Source organism: Triticum aestivum, chromosome 3D (assembly GCF_018294505.1).
Source record: "Triticum aestivum cultivar Chinese Spring chromosome 3D, IWGSC CS RefSeq v2.1, whole genome shotgun sequence".
Taxonomy (NCBI): domain Eukaryota; kingdom Viridiplantae; phylum Streptophyta; class Magnoliopsida; order Poales; family Poaceae; genus Triticum; species Triticum aestivum.
The window spans coordinates 326979580-326994431 of record NC_057802.1 but is presented as its reverse complement, the minus strand read 5'-3'; positions in this window follow the sequence as shown (position 1 = coordinate 326994431).

Below are 14852 nucleotides of genomic sequence, written 5' to 3'. Positions count from 1 at the left end.
GCTGGTGCACCTCCCACAAGGGGCCCAAGGCGCAGGGAAGGGGGAAGGGGGAAACCCTAGGCTCAGATGGGCCTAAGGCCCACCTAGTGGTGCGCCCCCCTCCCTCCCCCCTTGGCCGCCCCTCCAAGTCCCATCTAGGGCTGGCCGCACCCCTTTGGGGGGAACCCTAGATGGGGGCGCAGCCCCTCCCCCTCCCCTATATATAGTGGGGGGTTTGGCGCTGCCATAGACATGAGAACATCTCTCTCTTGGCGCAGCCCTACCCCTCTCCCTCCTCGTCTCTCGCAGTGCTTGGCGAAGCCCTGCTGGAGTGCCACGCTCCTCCATCACCACCATGCCGTTGTGCTGCTGGTGGACGGAGTCTTCCCCAACCTCTCCCTCTCACCTTGCTGGATCAAGGCGTGGGAGACGTCACCGGGCTGCACATGTGTTGAACGCGGAGGCGCCGTGGTTCGGCGCTTAGATCGGAATCAACCGCGATCTGAATCGCTACGAGTACGACTCCTTCATCCGCGTTCTTGCAACGCTTCCGCTTAGCGATCTACAAGGGTATGTAGATGCACTCCCCTTCCCCTCGGTGCTAGATTACTCCATAGATTGATCTTGGTGATGCGTAGAATTTTTTTAATTTCTGCTACGTTCCCCAACAGAAGGGTCCATGAAGAAGCAACCTTGTCTATCCTACCATGGCCATCACCCACGAAGGACTTGCCTCACTAGGGTAAATCTTCAAGAAGTAGGAAATCTCCTTGCCCGTACAAACTCCTTGGTTCAACTCCACAATCTTGACGGAGGCTCCCAAGTGACACCTAACCAATCTAGGAGACACCACTCTCCAAAAGGTAATAGATGGTGTGTTGATGACGAACTCCTTGCTCCTGTGCTTCAAATGATAGTCTCCCCAACACTCAACTCTCTCTCACAGATTTGGATTTGGTGGAAAGATGATTTGAGTGGAAAGCAACTTGGGGAAGGCTAGAGATTGATACGTATCCAACGTATCTATAATTTTTTATTGTTCCATGCTATTATATTATCTGTTTTGGATGTTTAATGGGCTTTAATATACCTTTATATATTATTTTTGGGACTAACCTATTAACCGAAGGCCCAATGCAATTTGCTATTTTTTGCCTATTTTAGTGTTTCGTGGAAAAGGAATATCAAACGGAATCCAAACGGAATGAAACCTTCGCGAGGATCTTTTTTTGGAACAAACGCAATCCAGGAGACTTGGAGTGGACGTCAAGGAAGCAACGAGGCGGCCATGAGGTAGGCGGGTGCGCCCCCACCCTCGTGGGCCCCTCGTAGCTCCACCGACCTACTTCTTTCGCCTATATATACTCTTATACCCTGAAAACATCGAGGGGAGCCACAAAACAACTTTTCCACCGCTGCAACCTTCTGTACCTGTGAGATCCCATCTTGGGGCATTTTCCGGCGATCTGCCGGAGGGGGATTCGATCACGGAGGGCTTCTGCATCAACACCATAGCCTCTCCGATGATGTGTGAGTAGTTTACCATAGACCTTCGGGTCCATAGTTATTAGCTAGATGGCTTCTTCTCTCTCTTTGGATCTCAATACAAAGTTCTCCTCGATCTTCTTGGAGATCTATTCAATGTAATACTTTTTGCAGTGTGTTTGCCGAGATCCAATGAATTGTGGGTTTATGAACTTGATTATCTATGAATATTATTTGATTCTTCTCTAAATTCTTATATGCATGATTTGATATCTTTGCAAGTCTCTTTGAATTATCGGTTTAGTTTGGCCTACTAGATTGATCTTTCTTGCAATAGGAGAAGTGCTTAGCTTTGGGTTCAATCTTGCGGTGCTCGATCCCAGTGACAGAAAGGGAAACGACACGTATTGTATTGTTGCCATCGAGGATAAAAAGATGGGGTTTATATCATATTGCTTGAGTTATCCCTCTACATCATGTCATCTTGCCTAATGCGTTACTCCGTTCTTATGAACTTAGTACTCTAGATGCATGCTGGATAGCGGTCGATGTGTGGAGTAATAGTAGTAGATGCAGAATCGTTTCGGTCTACTTGACACGGACGTGATGCCTATATTCATGATCATTGCCTTAGATATCATCATAACTATGCACTATTCTATCAATTGCTCGGCAGTAATTTGTTCACCCACCGTAATATATGCTATCTTGAGAGAAGCCACTAGTGAAACCCATGGCCCCTGGGTCTACTTTACAACATATAAGTTTCAAATCTACAATTCTAGTTTACTATTTATTTTGCAATCTTTATTTTCCAATCTATACAACAAAAATACCAAAAATATTTATCTTATCACCTTTATCAGATCTCACTTTTGCAAGTGGCCGTGAAGGGATTGACAACCCCTTTATCGCGTTGGTTACAAGGTTCTTGATTTTTTGTGTAGGTACTAGGCGATTTGCGTGTAGTCTCCTACTGGATTGATACTTTGGTTCTCAAAAACTGAGGGAAATACTTACGCTACTTTGCTGCATCACCCTTTCCTCTTCAAGGGAAAACCAACACATGCTCAAGAGGTAGCAAGAAGGATATCTAGCGCCGTTGCCGGGGAGATCTACGCACAAGTCAAGACATACCAAGTACCCATCACAAACTCTTATCCCTCGCATTATTTATTTGCCATTTGCCTCTCGTTTTCCTCTCCCCCACTTCACCCTTGCCATTTTATTCGCCCTTTTTCATTCGCTTCCTTCTGCTTGCTTCTTGTTTGCTTGTGTGTTGGATCGTTTGATTTTCCATTATGGCTAGTCCTTCTATCATTGTCAGTACTCCCGATCATGAAGTTCTTAATTTTAAACAAAGGGAGGGAGAAAATCTAAAAGATGCTTCGCATAGAATTTGCAATGCTCAGAATAGATCCACTAGGAAGCAATCTACTTCCATTCTTCGTCGCAATTTTTATGTAGGCATCACTCCTTGGAACAGATATATTCTTGATACCATTACCGTAGGGAATTTCTTGGGTAGCCATACTTTTGATTCTTATAATGCCATGTTAGATTTGTTTGGCCCACCACCTCTATTGGTCAATGGAACTATTTTAACTTTGGAACATGTGATGCAAAGGCTTGAAATTATCAAAAATAAAGTTGCTACTGTAGAGTTGATCGAGAATTTGGACAAAAAGATCCACAACCAAATTACCCAATATGGATCTAAGGTAGGAGTTACTTTGAAATTTTTTCGAGAAAAAGAACCCATAGTTAATGAAAAGATAGATCAAGATTCCACTAGAATTGATAAACTTGAGGATATTATTACCAACTTAGGGCCTGCCTTTTCTGCCGTGAGAAACACTTTGAATCCTACCAAAGTTGCCAAATTTATGTATGTTCCTAAAAATAAGGGTGAATCTTCTAGTAAGGAAAATGCGGATCTCAAATCAATAAGTGTACACCCCAACATTTTGGCTATCATTAAGGAACCTTTTGCTACAAATGAATTTCTTGATTTCTTGCCTAGGAGTTTGATCATTAATAAAAAGAAGGAAACTCCTAAGGATCATAAGTGTTCAATTGAAGAATTTCCAACCAAAGATGACAATACCTAGATCTATTCTTGTTTTTATGCCTAGCTAGGGGCGTTAAACGATAGCGCTTGTTGGGAGGCAACCCAATTTTATTTTTGTTCCTGTTTAGTAATAATAATTCATATAACTTCTGTTTGGATGTGGTTTTATGTTTTAATTAGTGTTTGTGCCAAGTAGAACCAATAGGATCTTCTTGGGTGATAGTTGTTTGATCTTGCTGAAAAAGACAGAAACTTTTTGCTCATGATTATAATTGTTAAAATTCACCAGAACTTGATAAAATACCAATTCTTTTTCTGTAGATCAATATACAAATTATCCAGGTTGTCCTAGTTTTTCAGAATTTTTGGAGTTCCAGAAGTATTCGAACAAATCAGATTTCTACACATTGTTCTGTTTTTGACAGATTCTGTTTTTCGTGTGTTGTTTGCTTATTTTGATGAATCTATGGCTAGTATCTGGGGGTATGAACCATAGAGAAGTTGGAATACAGTAGGTTTAACACCCATATAAATAAAGAATGAGTTCATTACAGTACCTTAAGGTGGTGGTTTGTTTTCTTATACTAACGGAGCTCATGAGATTTTCTGTTGAGTTTTGTGTTGTGAAGTTTTCAAGTTTTTGGGTAAAGATTTGATGGGTTATGGAATAAGGAGTGGCAAGAGCCTAAGCTTGGGGATGCCCAAGGCACCCCAAGGTAAAATTCAAGGACAACCAAAAGCCTAAGCTTGGGGATGCCCCAGAAGGCATCCCCTCTTTCGTGTTCGTCTATCGATAACTTTACTTGAGGCTATATTTTTATTCACCACATGATATGTGTTCTGCTTGGAGCGTCCTGTATGATTTGAGTCTTTGCTCTTTAGTTTACCACAGTCATCCTTACTGTACACACCTTTTGGGAGAGACACACATGAATCGGAATTTTATTAGAATACTCTATGTGCTTCACTTATATCTTTTGAGCTAGATAATTTTGCTCTAGTGCTTCACTTATACCTTTTTAGAGTACGGTGGTGGTTTTATTTTATAGAAATTATTGATCTCTCATGCTTCACTTATATTATTTGGAGAGTCTTTTAGAAAATCATGGTAATTTTCTTTGGCTATAAAATTAGTCCTAGTATGATAGGCATCCAAGATGGGTATAATAAAAACTTTCATATAGAGTGCATTGAATACTATGATAATTTTGATACTTGATAGTTGTTTTGAGATATAAAGGTGGTAATGTCAGAGTCATGCTGGTTGGGTAATTGTGGAATTGAGAAATACTTGTGTTGAGGATTGCAAATCCCGTAGCATGCACGTATGGTAAACGTTGTGTGACAAATTTGAAGCATGGGGTGTTCTTTGATTTATTTCCTTACGAGTGGCGGCCGGGGACGAGCGATGGTATCTTCATACCAATCTATCCCCCTAGGGGCATGCGTAGTAGTACTTTGCTTCGAGGGCTAATAAACTTTTGCAATAAGTATATGAGTTCTTTATGACTAATGTGAGTCCATGGATTATACGCACTCTTACATTTTCGCAATTTGCTAGCCTCTACGGTACCGTGCATTGCCCTTTCTCACCTCGAGAGTTGGTGCAAACTTCGCCAGTGCATCCAAACGCCGTGATACGATACACTCTATCAAACATAAGCCTCCTTATATCTTCCTCAAAACAGCCACCATACCTACCTATTATGGCATTTCCATAGCCATTCCGAGATATATTGCCATGCAACTTTCCACCGTTCCGTTTATTATGACACGCTCCATCATTGTCATATTGCTTTGCATGATCATGTAGTTGACATTGTATTTGTGGCAAAGCCACCCTCATAATTCTTTCATACATGTCGCTCTTGATTCATTGCATATCCCGGTACACCGCCGGAGGCATTCACATAGAGTCATATTTTGTTCTAGTATCGAGTTGTAATATTGAGTTATGAGTAAACAAAAGTGTGATGATCATCATTATTAGAGCATTGTCCCATGTGAGGAAAGGATGATGGAGACTATGATTCCCCCACAAGTCGGGATGAGACTCCAGACGAAAAATAAAAAAAGGAGGCCAAAGAAGCCCAAATAAACAAAAAGAGGCCAAAGAAGCCCAAACAAAAATAAAAAAATGAGAGAAAAAGAGAGAAGGGACAATGTTACTATCCTTTTTCCACACTTGTGCTTCAAAAATAGCACGATGATCTTCATGATAGAGAGTTTCTTATTTTGTCACTTTCATCTACTAGTGGAAATTTTTCATCATAGAACTTGGCTTCTATATTCCAATGACGGGCTTCCTCAAAGTGCCCTAGGTCTTCGTGAGCAAGCAACTTGGATGCACACCCACTTAGTTTCTTTTGTTGAGCTTTCACATATTTATAACTCTAGTGCATCTGTTGCATGTCAATCCCTACTCCTTGCATTGACATCAATTGATGGGCATCTCCATAGCCCGTTGATTAGCCGCGTCAATGTGAGACTTTCTCCTTTTTTGTCTTCTCACGTAATCTCCATCATCATATGCTATTCCACCTATAGTGCTATATCCATGGCTTGCGCTCATGTATTGCGTGAGGGTTGCAAAGGCTAAAGCGCGTTAAAAAGTATGAACCAATTGCTCGGCTTGTCATTGGGGTTGTGCATGATGGGAGCATTTTGTGTGACGAAAATGAAGCATGGCTAAACTATATGATTTTGTAGGGATAAGCTTTCTTTGGCTATGTTATTTTGATAAGACATAATTGCTTGGTTAGCATGCTTGAAGTATTACTATTTTTATGTCAATATTAAAACTTTGTCTAGAATCTTTTGGATCTAAACATTCATGCCACAATAAAAAGAATTACATTGAAAAATTATGTTAGGTAGCATTCCACATCAAAAATTCTGTTTTATCATTTACCTACTCGAGGACGAGAAGGAATTAAGCTTGGGGATGCTTGATACGTCTCCAACGTATCTATAATTTTTTATTGTTCCATGCTATTATATTATCTGTTTTGGATGTTTAATGGGATTCGATCACGGAGGGCTTCTACATCAACACCATAGCCGCTCCGATGATGTGTGAGTAGTTTACCATAGACCTTCGGGTCCATAGTTATTAGCTAGATGGCTTCTTCTCTCTCTTTGGATCTCAATACAAAATTCTCCTCGATCTTCTTGGAGATCTATTCGATGTAATACTTTTTGCGGTGTGTTTGCCGAAATCCGATGAATTGTGGGTTATGAACTTGATTATCTATGAATATTATTTGATTCTTCTCTAAATTCTTATATGCATGATTTGATATCTTTGCAAGTCTCTTCGAATTATCGGTTTAGTTTGGCCTACTAGATTGATCTTTCTTGCAATGAGAAAAGTGCTTAGCTTTGGGTTCAATCTTGCGGTGCTCGATCCCAGTGACAGAAAGGGAAACGACACGTATTGTATTGTTGCCATCGAGGATAAAAAGATGTGGTTTATATCATATTTCTTGAGTTTATCCCTCTACATCATGTCATCTTGCCTAATGCGTTACTCCGTTCTTATGAACTTAATACTCTAGATGCATGCTGGATAGCGGTCGATGTGTGGAGTAATAGTAGTAGATGCAGAATCGTTTCGGTCTACTTGACACGGACGTGATGCCTATATTCATGATCATTGCCTTAGATATCATCATAACTATGCACTATTCTATCAATTGCTCGGCAGTAATTTGTTCACCCACCGTAATATATGCTATCTTGAGAGAAGCCACTAGTGAAACCCATGGCCCCTGGGTCTACTTTACAACATATAAGTTTCAAATCTACAATTCTAGTTTACTATTTATTTTGCAATCTTTATTTTCCAATCTATACAACAAAAATACCAAAAATATTTATCTTATCGCCTTTATCAGATCTCACTTTTGCAAGTGGCCGTGAAGGGATTGACAACCCCTTTATCGCGTTGGTTACAAGGTTCTTGATTTTTTGTGTAGGTACTAGGCGATTTGCGTGTAGTCTCCTACTGGATTGATACTTTGGTTCTCAAAAACTGAAGGAAATACTTACGCTACTTTGCTGCATCACCCTTTCCTCTTCAAGGGAAACCAACGCATGCTCAAGAGGTAGCAGAGATCAAGATTCTTGTGGTTGGAATGGAATATCTTGGACTCAACACATGAGTAGATGGTTCTCTATCAGAAAATGTATGCTAGAAGTGTAGGCACGTTCTGATGGCTATCTCCACGAATGAAGAGTGGGTGGAGGGGTATAAATAGCCTCCACACAAAATCTAACCGTTACACACAATTTACTAAACTCGGTGGGACGGAATCATGAAACTCGGCCAGACCGATTTCTTTCCCTATAATAATATATAATAATAAAGCACGGGTTGAGTCTGTCGGGTTCACCGTCGTGGTAATTTTGTATTAAAACACCCTACTATTTTGGCTATTCAACCCGCGGTCCTGGGCGCATTAGAAAAAACTGTTCCAGAGGGCTGCAGATCGAGCGGCGGCTCTCCCGATCCGATCGGGAGGAGGACGACTGCGGCGAGCACATGAAGGCCGCGGGCGGCACACTGCCCGGGCGAGAGAAGAAGCAGGAGGGAGGCGCGGAGGCCGAGCCGTATGCGGCGGACATGCACGCTCGCCCGCAGTCAACACGGACGCATCGGCCATCCATGGCGGCTCAGGTTGATGCAGGAGGACGAGGGGAGGGGCTCGCGAGAGCCGGCACCGGGAATGGAGCGGAGACGGGTGGAACTTGCGATTCCGAAAGCGCTGCGGCGATGAGCAGCTCCGTGAGCGGCGACCTGCGGGCTTCAAGCAGCGGCTGCCATGAAGGTCGGGCGGCGGCTCTGCCTCGCCACGGCTCCTGCCTTCTCCCAGCCGAGCCCAGACCACACCCGCGCGCCTCACCCTGCACTGTTTTCGCACGCCTGCCGTTGCTCTGCTGCTGTAGCAGCCGCCGCCTCGCCGTGCGTGGCTGCCGCGTGCCCGAGATGAGCTCCTGCTTGACCTCGAGTTCCCGCGCACCCGAGCACTTTGCTCGCACCCATGCCTCAGCCATTCGTTCCATTGCATCCGTGCTAAAACCCGCACGCCCGTCGCTGTCTTCTAGCCGCAGTCGCCGCCGCATTTGCTCGCCGGCATCACATCGGAGCTCTGTCGTTTGCTCGCTGGAGAAGATGAGCGCGGTAGGTTTACTTGCCAAGGACCGGAAGCCCCACATCTTGCACGAAGCCTACATGCAGGTGAGATGGCTAGCGCAACTATTCCACATTCAGATGTTCTGCAGGTCAAGGGATCAAACCCCCAAAGTAGCGTATTTTCTTTTGAATTTTTTGCTCGCCCGGTGGTGTTAAGTGCCGGCAATATTGAAATAAGAGGATGTGGCGGCAGCTTGCAAATGGATCTGCCTTTATGTTTACAACTTGCAAATGGCCAAATTTTATCTGTTGCTTTACACACAAACTGTTTTCATGTAGAGTTAAAATTCAGGTGAATTAAATTCTGAGTGACACTGTCTGCAAAGAATCCATATTAGAATAGATTTTCTAATGTTGGCTTCAGCATCTCATGCATGATTCACATTATTAAATGCACAAATTCACATTCTCAAAAGAAAAGGTAACAATAACAAAGTACTTTTTGTTTTCTATAATATGTTTTTATTGCGATTCCCATATTTTATCTTTGTAGATTCAAGAAGTTCTTAAGCTCACTATGAAAAATCAGAAGTTTCCTTTATAAGGTTCAGTAGCTGCTTCATGTTGTACTGATAAGTTTCCATTATTTTGAAAAAATTTAGCTTCATGTTGCTCTCTTTAGCTGCCATTTGCACTTGAAGGTCAGGATCGAGGCAGGAGGTGAGGAAGTGAGGATCGGGCTGTGAGCTAGGGTTATGTGGCTGGCTGGGCCTTAGGTGGGACGGCCTGGCCGGTTGGCCCAGCTGGCTAGCTGGCTGCTGCTCAAAACAAGTTCGTTGTAGATAGCTTTTCCCTTGCCGATAGCTCGATCTGATTTTTTTCATGTCTATGCTATAGAAGAGCCTGTAGTATTCAAATGTAGTTCCTCAGACAATAGTACTGGGCGCACTCATTGTTAAAGTCAGTTGTAGTGTAAGAAAATCAAAGAAAACATGTAGTGTGAACAATGAATGAGATGACATACCTTTTAGATGTTCTTCAACAATTTTTGTTCTACTCTTTATTTATAAGGTGAAAAATAATTGCCTGTAGTAGTGTTATGTAGTGTTATATACGGTTTTAGCAAGCACATGCGTTCGTGTTTTTTTAAACATAGTACAAACGCAGGCGCTCGTACATATGAATATACATTCGCCTTTATGAATGGATACACGCACATTCTATCCTTATGAGCACCTCCGATAGACTGAACCAGCACATCATTTTGAGATTGATAAAGTCACCACAAACGCTTTCGTAGTCGATGGAACGTCTAGCTCCCACTGAACGCACTATCACTGAAAGGCCTGAAATAAATCCAGAAAAATACGAGCACCACTGTGAAGTCTAGAATTTGAACTCTGATGAGCTATGGTTACCAGTGTCCTCCTAACCATCCAACCATAGGTTGATTCCCATATTTTTATTATTTTCTACCCGTTGCAACGCACGGGCCCTTTTGCTAGTAGTTCAAAATGTGAACGTTAGGCTTTTCGGTGGGACCGACATGTCAACTTGGAGGGAACGATTTCATTAGGGTTAGGGCATAACGTAATCTCGGTGAGACCGATCACATAAACTCGGTAGGACTGATTTCTATCATAGGCAAATAGAGAGTTGGTCAGGCAAACTCGGTGGGACCGAATCGCTCATTTCGGTGAGACCGAAATGTTATGAAAAGGAAACAGAGAGTTTGCATTGCGAACTCGGTGGGAACGATCGCTCATCTCGGTTGGACCGAAACGTTACGAAGGGAAACATAGAGTTTGCAATCCCATCTCGGTGAGACCGAGATCCCTATCGGTGAGACCGAAGTGACTAGGCTTTCTGGCAGTGTCTATGTCAAGTGAACTCGGTGGCGCCGGATAGATCAAATCGGTGGGGCCGAGTTTGACTTTTGGTTTGGGACATATGTGCATATGAGAAAGTGGTTGAGGGCTTTTGGAGCATATCACTAAGCATTTTGAACAAGCAAGCTCTTAAGCAACACCTCATCCTCTTTTAATAGTATTGGCTTTTCCTATGGACTCAATGTGATCTTGGATCACTAAAATGAAAATGTAGAGTCTTGAGATTGAGCCAATTTGTGTCCTTAGCATTTTGAGGGGTCCACATTCGTAATCCATGTCATACCAATAACTGAACTTTCTGAAATGATCATGTTGAAATAACATTAGTTCAATGAGCTATATGTTAGGAATTACCAAAACCACCCAGGGATAGTTGCACTTTCAATCTCCCCCTTTTTGGTAATTGATGACAACATATAGATCAAAGCTTTGACAAATGATAATAGGATTGAAATACATCGTCGCTTTGAGAAGTATGTGATAAGCAAGAGCTCCCCCTAAATTTGTGCATTATTTAAAATTTGCTTTTGAATGCAAATGCACAATCGATTAGGATCATGGGTTACTCTTCCATGTCACATACATCTTGGTGGAGTGCTCAAAATGATAGAAAGTAAAAGCATGCACTCATCACCAAGCAAAGTGAATGATCATATATGAGATATAAAAGATAGCATCATTCAAGCATAAGCATTAAGGTAGAATATGATCAAACACATGATCATACAAGTATCTCACACACAAACATAAAGTATCAAGCAAGCACACACAAGAGTATCAACCAAATAGCAAAAGGACCAAAAAGGCAAAAACACTCTCTCTCGAAGCCTATGATCTATACATTTTCCCCCTTTGGCAACAAGTTACCAAAAAGTTTGAAAATGCATAGTGCTATGCGGCTCTCTTGGCTTGATCTTCGGGAGGTGGTGTAGAGAGGACTCCAAGGACGAAAGCATGTGTAGACGTTGTTGGAGCTGGTGGAGTGGCAACTGGAGGTGGCACTAAAGCTGTAGCTGCTGGTGCTGATATTGTAGCTCTAGTGTCAGCCATGGGCACTGCAGCAGATCTCTGACCTCTGGGCACTCTCTGAAAGGCATCTGTGATAGCCTGCCCTTTCCTCTCCTCAGCTTCTTCTTGGAGCTACTCAACAGTTGTCTGCATCTCAGTCACTTTAAGATCAAGGTCATAGAACTTGCTCTCAATGATCCTCTCCAAGCTCTCCTGATTTTCAGTCAGGGTGGCCAAGCCCTTCTCAATCCTCAAAGTTGCTTGAATCAGATATCCAAGCTGATCTTGTTTGCTCTTGAGAAACACTTGGGATGCATCTTCAACATTTGGCATCCTTGCAGCCTTCTCAGCCTTTGCCTTCTCTCTCTTTTCTTGTGCTTGCACAGATGTGGGATCATCCTCATTCATCACAACAATGTTGTCCTCAAATTATGGTCTCAAGGGTAAATGCTCCTTGTCCAAGAGATAAGTGCATGTGCCCATCTTGGAGTTGATGAGCACCTGAATATGTGGAGCATACCCACAAGATCTTTTCTGGTCAGCAGCTGTCCTCTTGATTGTTTCAACGATCAGGCTCATAACTTTGAACTTCCGAGGCACATCAAATATCTGCAGCAGGTTGATTGAATGGCCTCTGATCATCTTGTGATCTCCAGATTTGGGCAACAATGTATGCCTCAAGATTGTGTTGATAGTAGATAGACCAGACAACAGGTAATGAACGGATACAAACCTATGTGTGTCCAATGCTTTGTCTGGGATCTCCTTGTACATCTTGGCCATAGAGTTACGATCTTTCTTCTTCTTGGCATAGACATCCAAGTCATCTTCATGATCTTCAGGGGCATTTATCAACTTTGCCCACTCATCAAGAGTTGACTAGTACCTTGTACCCTCAGACATCCAAACAATTTTACCATCTGGATAAAAATGAGATGTGGAGTAGAATTGCATGATGAGTTCATCATTCTATTTTGTCAGCTTCTGACCCACAAACTTGTCAACACCACATGTTCTGAAGCTCTCATGTACACCTAGAAAGTGATCTTCATTCTCATCAATGTAATCCCAGTCAGCCCACTTCATATCACACACAATGGGCCGGCTTATTGTCAAGCAGAATGGTTTCATAGAAATCTTGTTGTTCTTTGGTGTGGGACCTGTAGTCCACTGCAGTCTTCCTCCTCACAGCATAAGGGTCACTTTGTCTCCAAAGTCTGAGACATGCATCCTTCCTGATACTCATATCTTCTGCCACTGGATGGCTGTCATCATGATCTGGAATCTTTGGTTTAAGCTTTCTAAGCACTTGGGCTTCAGCATCTTCTTCCTGAACTTCAGGCACTGGGGCCTTGTTCTTCTCTACAGCTGGAATGTTCCTAGTGCTCCTCTTGGGTTTTGGAGCTAGAGCAGAAGCTTTCGGGGCAGTCTTGGGCTTTGAAGGGGCAGCCCTAGACTTAATCGCATCCCCCATCAACTTTTGGGACTTGGGTGCTGGTGCAGCATCCTCTTCCTCTTCCTCTTCTTCTGTTGGATCTCTGAACATAGATGATCTCCCAATGACTCTAGCAGTGGTCTTCTTGACCCTCTCCTTCCTCTTCTTGCCTTCACCAGCCTCCTTTGGTTCAAGTGTGAACTCCATGGTTTCCTGAGTGGAGGCTCTCGCTTTTGGCATAGGAATTCTTTTGGTAGGTGCTTTCTTGTGCAATCCAGGCTTTGTTGCAGCAGCAGCTCCATATTCCTTCTTCAGCACTTTCTTCTTGGAGCTTACTTCTTCCTCAGTGGCCACATAGTCCTCATCATCTGAGTCTGAGGTTCTCTTCTTCCTTGATCTAGTGGCTGCCTTGGGCAAATTGCTTGGAGTGCTCTTGCTGCCCTCAGCATAGCTGCTAGAGGGACTAGTGCCCTCACTCAAGTTCACTTGCTCTTCTGATTTGTTCTGGCTATCACTCTGGCCAGACATATTGGCAAAGCAAACTGACAGCAGACCCTGTGAATAGATATAGATGAGATAGAGTGGATGAGCATCACAAAGTGCAGAGTTTTTGCAAAACAGATGAGTCAAAAACTTATTTTTAGTTTTCCACAGAAAGCATTTCGGAGCTACCGACTTGTTAAACTCGGTGACACCGAAGCAACTGTTGGAGTCTAAACTAGTGAAATTGGTAAGACCGAGACACACTTCGGTGACTCCGAGATTGCTAGGGCTTCACAGAGAGTTGAACTCGTGATAACCCACAAGTATAGGGGATCAATTGTAGCCTCTTTCGATAAGTAAGAGTGTCGAACCCAACGAGGAACTAAAGGTAGAACAAATATTCCCTCAAGTTCTACCGACCACCGATACAACTCTACACACGCTTAACGTTCGCTTTACCTAGAACAAGTATGAAACTAGAAGTACTTTGTAGGTGTTTTTGGATAGGTTTGCAAGATAATAAAGAGTACGCAAATAAAAACTAGGGGCTGTTTAGATAAAGACACAATAAATTAAATATAGCGAGTGTGGAAAAGTGGTGGTAGGAGTTGCGAAATTTTCCCTAAGCAATTGACTACTTTACTAGACCTGTTGAGGATATAGACCTTAGAGTCACCCGCCAGGAGGGGCCGGGTTACTCTAATGGTCATTACCAGAAGCCCGGAGCCAAGCTTGAAGACGATGGGCCAGAGATGGGCTTAAGACCCGGATATGGCTTAAGGCCCGTGGTTACAAACGTTATTATGGTAGAACTTGTAGTGTAAGGCAAGTATGATTGAGAGTCCGAGCCGGACACTCTTATGAGCCGGACGGGACTCTAAGGGCTGCTGGGTGTCAGCCTCTCTATATAAAGGGACGACCCGACAGCGGTTGAGGTAGAAGAACAATCTCACCGAGAGCCGGGCATAGCAGTTTAGCTCCCTGGTGATCATAACCCTAATCAATACCACCTCAAACTGGACGTAGGCTTTTACCTTCACCGTAAGGGGCCGAACCAGTATAACCCTCGTGTTCCTTGTCCCGCATTAACCCCTTCAAGCTTCCTAGTTGCGATGGCTCCACGATTAAGTCCTAGCCCGAGGACATCTGCCGTGATAATTCCACGACAGTTGGCGCCCACCGTGGGGCCAGCGCACGGCGGATTTGAGTTCTTGAAGGGCAGCTTCGAAGGGCTCAAGGGATACGCTGTGGGCCGGATGACCAAGAGTCGTCGCGGCAAGCTCTACATCGACGATGCAAACTGGGGCCCCGACGCCGGCTCAATTGAGTACGGGTACCGGGTCCCCTTCGCTGGAATTCATGTCTTCA